The sequence below is a fragment of the Hibiscus syriacus genome, unplaced genomic scaffold, assembly GCF_006381635.1.
Source record: "Hibiscus syriacus cultivar Baekdansim isolate YM2019G1 unplaced genomic scaffold, ASM638163v2 tig00111053_pilon, whole genome shotgun sequence".
Classification (NCBI taxonomy): Eukaryota; Viridiplantae; Streptophyta; class Magnoliopsida; order Malvales; family Malvaceae; genus Hibiscus; species Hibiscus syriacus.
This window is the reverse complement of record NW_024062964.1, coordinates 502570-509517: the sequence shown is the minus strand read 5'-3', so window position 1 is coordinate 509517 and position 6948 is coordinate 502570.

Genomic DNA, 6948 nt, shown 5'->3' with positions numbered 1-6948 from the left:
CCTAGGAAGCTCCAATATTGTTTGTTAAAAAGAATGATGGGTCAATGTGTTTCTGCATCGACTATAGGCAGCTCAATAAAGTAACTATCAAGAATAAGTATCCTCTCCCTATAATTCATGATTTATTTGATCAGTTGAAAGGATCTTTAATTTTCTCTAAGATTGATTTGCAATCTGGATATCATCAGTTGAAGGTTCAGGAAAAAGATATTCCAAAGACCGCATTTAGAACAAGGTATGGTCACTATGAGTTCATTGTGATTCCTTTTGGAGTTACGAATGCACCGGCTGCCTTTATAGACCTAATGAATAGAATATTTCAACCTTATCTGGACCAATTTGTATTGGTGTTTATCGATGACATATTGGTGTATTAAAAAATGAATGAAAATCATAGTGCACACTTGAGACTCTACGAGATAAGAAGTTATACGCCAAATTATCGAAATGTGAGTTCTGGTTAAATAAGGTAACATTCCTTGGACATGTATTTTTTTATGAAGGAATTCGGGTTGATCCTCAAAAGATAAAAGCCATTCTATAATGGGAGGTTCTAAAGAATGTATTTGAAGTTCGAAGTTTTATGGGACTTGTAGGTTATTATCGAAGATTTGTTAAGAACTTTTCGATGATAGCTTTACCTTTGACTAAGTTGATGAGGAAAGATGTGGCATTTGCTTGGACTCTTGAATGTCAAGAAAGTTTTGATATGTTGAAAAAGATTTTGACAGAAGCTCAAGTATTAGTTCAACCTGAGTCTGGCAAGAACTATGTGGTTTATAGTGAAGCGTCCCATATTGGTTTGGGATGTGTGTTGATGCAAGAGGGCAAAGTGGTGGCTTATGCATAGAGAGAATTGAAACTGCATTAAAAAAACTATTCAACGCATGATCTAGAGTTGGTTGTAGTAGTGTTCGCTCTTAAATTTTGGCGTAACTACTTATATGGTGAACGTTGTTATTTATATACTGATCATAAGAGCTTGAAGTATTTGATGACCCAGAAAGAGTTAAATTTAAGACAGAGGAGATGAGTGGAATTTCTAAAGAGTATGATGTGGTAATCGATTTCCATCCTGCTAAAGCAAACATGGTGGCAGATGTTTTAAGTCAGAAAACGTTTGCAGCCTTACGAACTTTAAATGCCAAGTTATCATTGGATAGTGATGGTGCAATATGTGCGAAATTGACTCTTAAGCCATCGTGGCTAGATAGAATCAAGGAATTGTAAGTCAAAGATGAAAAGTGTTTGAAGAAGTTGCAACAAGTAGAGAATGGAGAAATTAATGATTATGAAATTAAAGCTTATAGGAATTTGTACTATCGAGGGAGATTAGTAATTCCAGATGATGATAAGTTGAAGAATAATCTGTTAGCGGAAGCTCACTGTAGTCTATTGACAATGCACCCGGGTGGAAACAAGATGTATATGGACCTCAAGAGTCATTACTGGTGGCCAGGAATGAAACGAAATATTACGGAGTTTGTGTCTAAGTGCTTGACTTGTCAGCAAGTCAAAGTTGAGCATCAAGTTTCATCAGGACTATTGCAACCAATGTATATTCCTCAATGGAAATAGGAAAACGTGACTATGGATTTTGTGCCGGGTTTGCCTTTAACTCCAAATAAAAGAAATTCAATCTGGGTGATAATGGATAGATTGACTAAATCAGCTCATTTCATTCCAGTGAGAACTGATTTCTCCATGGATAAGTATGCTGAATTGTATATCAGAGAAATTAACAGATTGCATGGTGTACCGATTTCAATTGTTTCTGATCGAGATCTTACATTCACATCAAGGTTTTGGAAGTCTTTGCATAGAGCGTTAGGAACTCGATTGAGCTTTAGCACAACGTTTCATCCTCAGATCGATGGACAATCCGAACGGACTATCCAAATCTTGGAGGATATGTTGAGAGCCTGTGTAATTGAGTTCAAAGGATCATGGGAAAAATACTTGCCGAATTTGCTTACAACAATAGCTACCAGTCAAGTATCAAAATGGCTCCCTATGAAGCTCTATATGGGAGAAAATGTCGTACACCCTTAAACTGGTATGACCTTAAAGACCGAGAAGTTTTTGGTGTAACACCCCAACCCGTATCCGACCCGGATACGAATCCGAGGTGTCACATTGACCTTTTAAAACATGTACTTGTATAAAATAGTGAGTAATTTAAAACTTTCATAACATATAAATGACAAATTACATAAAAGACATTTTCATTATTACAAAACCAATCAGAGCGTGTATATTTCACTTATTTATTTACAAATAACTATTCGAAACATTTATAAAACTTTTCATAGCTTAAACAATATATTCTTTTGAAAACATGTCAACTATAACTTTATATACTAAAATACATATTATTCACATCTTTTCTGATCTGACCTTTAGTGAGGAGAACTGACCTGTCTTGCTCCACATTGCTCTTTACTCTTCTCGAAACCTACGTGTAAATCACTTACACGCTAAGTCAAAGACTTAGTGAGGCATATAAACATATAAGGTAAACGATAACTAATAATCATACCTAAACAATTACTACTATCATTTCATACCACTCATACTTTTATATATAACAAATATATGCATACATATATGTCATTATCATTCATATCTTTATCTCTTGTTTCTATGATCTCTTATGTCCATATCATATAACATATACCATAACCGATTGCACATATACATATCATGTCATGTAAACTATATATATATACTATCATTGATTCCTTTCATCATATGGTATTATAAGTTATCATTTGTACAATCAATATCACACATGAAATTCCACAAGGAAACAAACATATTATCATATCACTTTATTAATATTATCTATTTAATAGCCCATGATACACATGTGAGAACTAAAGATATGCGAGTACATAGAGGTTGTGCACTAATGCTGTCACCACAGCTCATATAATTGCACCGAAGTGCCACGTATAATTGCACCGAAGTGCCACGTATAATTGCACCGGAGTGCCACGTAGAATTGCACCGTAGTGCCATATAATAATGTCCATAAGGACCACATATCATTCCTTAATAATCATATACATATACTAGGGATCAAGTATGTGTCTCACCAGACTTCACACATGTTCCAAAGAATATATATGTCCCGAAGGACCACATATCATTCCTTAAGAATCATATACATATGCCAAGGATCAAGTATGTGTCTCACCAGACTTCACACATGTTCCAAAGATACATATATGTCCCGAAGGACCACATATCATTCCTTAAGAATCATATACATATGCCAAGGATCAATTATGTGTCTCACCAGACTTCACACATGTTCCAAAGAATACATATATGTCCCGAAGATCCACATAGACCCTCGACTCTTGGCATGCCAACTATACCCCTAGCTCTCATGACACATAACATGGGCATCATCTTTTATATCCTTTTACATATTCATGTAACCATATCACATATTCATATAAGCTCATGGCTTCATTCACATATACATGTAATCACGTAGTTCATGCCAATTCTCATATGAGTTCATATTCATATAAACATAGGATTCACTCTCATGTATCACATATACTTTATCTTTCATATGGCTCATAACATTTCTCATGTGTTCATATGACATGTAAATCATTGTCATGTTATCACATAAACATATCATCTTACAATGCATACAAAAACACATCAATACCTATATTCACATATACCTATCATTTCATTATCCTTATTATTATTCTTATCATCACCATTAATCCCTTTTACTTACCATATTCATATCAATAACACATATACTCATGCACACATATAAATCATAACCAATACATACTTCTATCAATTCATATTTTTCATTATTGGAAATAGACTTATCGCAAGTCTTATTTTCCATTGAACCTCATATACTAAATAATGTGCACTCACCTGAGCCTTGTTTACTTTGAATCAATCTTAATCCTTAGATTGTTCCGGAACAAGCTTTATTCTATATCTACATCATAATAATACATTGATACATATCAGTATACTAATTGATATCTTCTAAATTGTCACTTCTTAGGCTAAAAGAAAAGCCCATTTCATCTTTTAATGAAGGTATGCATCGATGCACTGCACAGTGTATCAATGCATTCCCTATCGGTGCATCGATGCACTACCTGTGCATCGGTACATAAAATATATTCGATGTTTGTTTATTACTGGGATGCATCGATGCATGCCTTATGCATCGATGCACCAATTGCATTCGATGTTTTTTAAATTAAAAGAGTGCATCGATGCACTACCTGTGCATCGATACACCTTCAAATAATTTCTGGGTTTTAACCTTGATGCATCGGTGCACTATGAATATGCATTGATGCACTCTGACCAAAATCCTCTTTTTGAACCCGAAAATTCATTCTTTTTGGATTAAATCATTCATATTTCAACCCCTTTCATATTCCTAACTTACATATACATACTTAAACTCATTAATATTCATTTATCTCATCTTTAACCTTAATATCCTCTCCTCTTTAGGAATTTCAAGAATCATACCCTATTTCCACATATTTCAAATCCAATTATAACACTTAATACTTCTTAATTAAGTTGATGACAAGTCAAATTTAGCTTCAAGTTTAACTTATCAACTTCATTCTAGAAATTCACTCAAGAACTCCAAATCTTTAATCTTCCCTAGCTCATTTATCTTTTGATTTTAAGATAACTTAAGCTTTCCTTAAGCTTAAGTATCACCTGAGAATCATAACTCAACTTTTAATTCAACAAATAACCAACTAATTAAGAAACAGAGCTTCACGCACAAAGAAGAAAGGAGGAGAAGAGAATTCTGGAAACATTTTTTTGGTTTCCTACACTCCCACGTGTAAAAATATATATACCCACTATCACATTTTTAATTCCTTAAATGATCAAATGACCATTTTACCCTTTAGTTCCTTTAATAATTACTAACAACTTTTAGGAAATACTTCCAAATAAATCACTGAACTAATCCATTCTTCTATTTTAGTCACCAAATTCTGAAACTTTATAATTTGGTCACTAACCCATAGTTTGGGATGTTACAAATCTCCCCTCCTTTTAAAAATTCATCCTCGAATTTTCACTGCACATCCTGAGAAGAACATATCTTCTAACGTTCTCATACTGCTTTCTGAACTGAATCTTTTGTATCATCTTTAATAACTTGGTTCTTATCATTTCAATTATTCGACTACCTTTTTAATTTATATCTCCTATCATGTCACTTATCAGATAGACAATAACATTAATTCTTATTACTCAAACTCATAAATCAATCAAATTCCTTGTCAATCTTCAATTGTCTTTCAAGAATCACCAAACTTTTATTTCATCCTTACTTGACTGACTCCAAAACTTCCTTAATACATATAAATCTTTCTTCATTTCTCTGACTACATCCACTTGACCAAGAAACATAACCTTAAATCTTCATCATAACTGATTAAACATACACTTTGCATAACTAAACAATTTCTCATATCACCTGACATACCTTTCTTACTTCTAGTTAAACTTATAATCTATATCTCAACATAACCTTTATCACATCTGATTCTTTGAACTTCATCCTTTCATTTCCTTCATAAATCAAAATCTTCTTATACACCAATTATATCTTTCTTTCATGTTCACATACTTTATTCCTATCACTTAAACTTATCTCTGATTACCAATCTTTATTATATCTTTATAACTTTACTAATCAACTTCACTTATACAGAACCTCATTCTTATCGTATCTTGCTTGTATTTTCTTCCTTCAAAATTTTCTTTAAAACACATAAATATTTATCTCCTTGCCTATATCATATCTATATGATCAAAATACACAACCACATCAGATTCGTATCTCATTTGATTAACTTACTTTATGTTTCCTTCAAATCTGATAATTCTAACATCCATGCCATTACAGCTAATTAATAACAACTTTTCAATCTAGGGCGTAAGCCCTGATCAAATTAATCATAAACATCATTTCAGTTAAAATCAACCCAGTGTAATTAACTTATTGAACCCATACTCTCATTCATATACAGTATTATGCCTTGTCTCCTTTATTACCTTTCATTTCAATGATTAATATGCATAACCATATCTCAATCCACACCATACATAATTAGCTTACCCTGAAATCATCTTCTAATCTTTTAACTTTAATACACTACTATCTTATAACTCTGTTAGTCAACATTGATTCTTCCAATCTAAAACATAAACCTTCATCGAACCATTCATATACATTCTTTGCAGTCGGAATTATTTCAACAATAGTTTACTCAACTAATCAAATAAACATTCAATCTCATACACCATGTCACTTCCATTATTCAAGCTTAACATTCTAACTTCCTTTATTTATAAACTGATCATTGATGTACCCATACTTAAACTCTTCTTATCAATCCTTAGTTTTACTCAAACATTTGAATCCTTACTTCCTTCACTCTATCACTTTACTATAATCACAGTATACAACTGTATCCTGATTCACTTCATATTTGGTTATCATAACCTACCATATCTTGAAATCTTGTAATTTCAATACATTTCGTCCCATAATCTTGTTAGCCAACGCTAACTCTTTCCATCTTAAATAAAAAAACAGTATCTACCTCACTTGATACATTTAAAATACTTCTTATCCTTCACCTTATTTAATCTCTAGCAAAGTACTTAATCTATTCCTCCACTTGTTACAAAAATCACCAGATTTCAATATTCATCTAATCCATTTAAAATACTTTTTCTGCTTCGATTTACATAACTTCTGAAAGAGCTTTTAACACAATTCACATGGGTTGTCTTTAACCCTGACTTATCCTCAATTAACTCTTTATTTAATCTTTCAAGATCAAACCTACTATTGGAGTCTGTCGAACTCTCATCTGATTTGATTCTCTGACGGAGAATACAACTAAT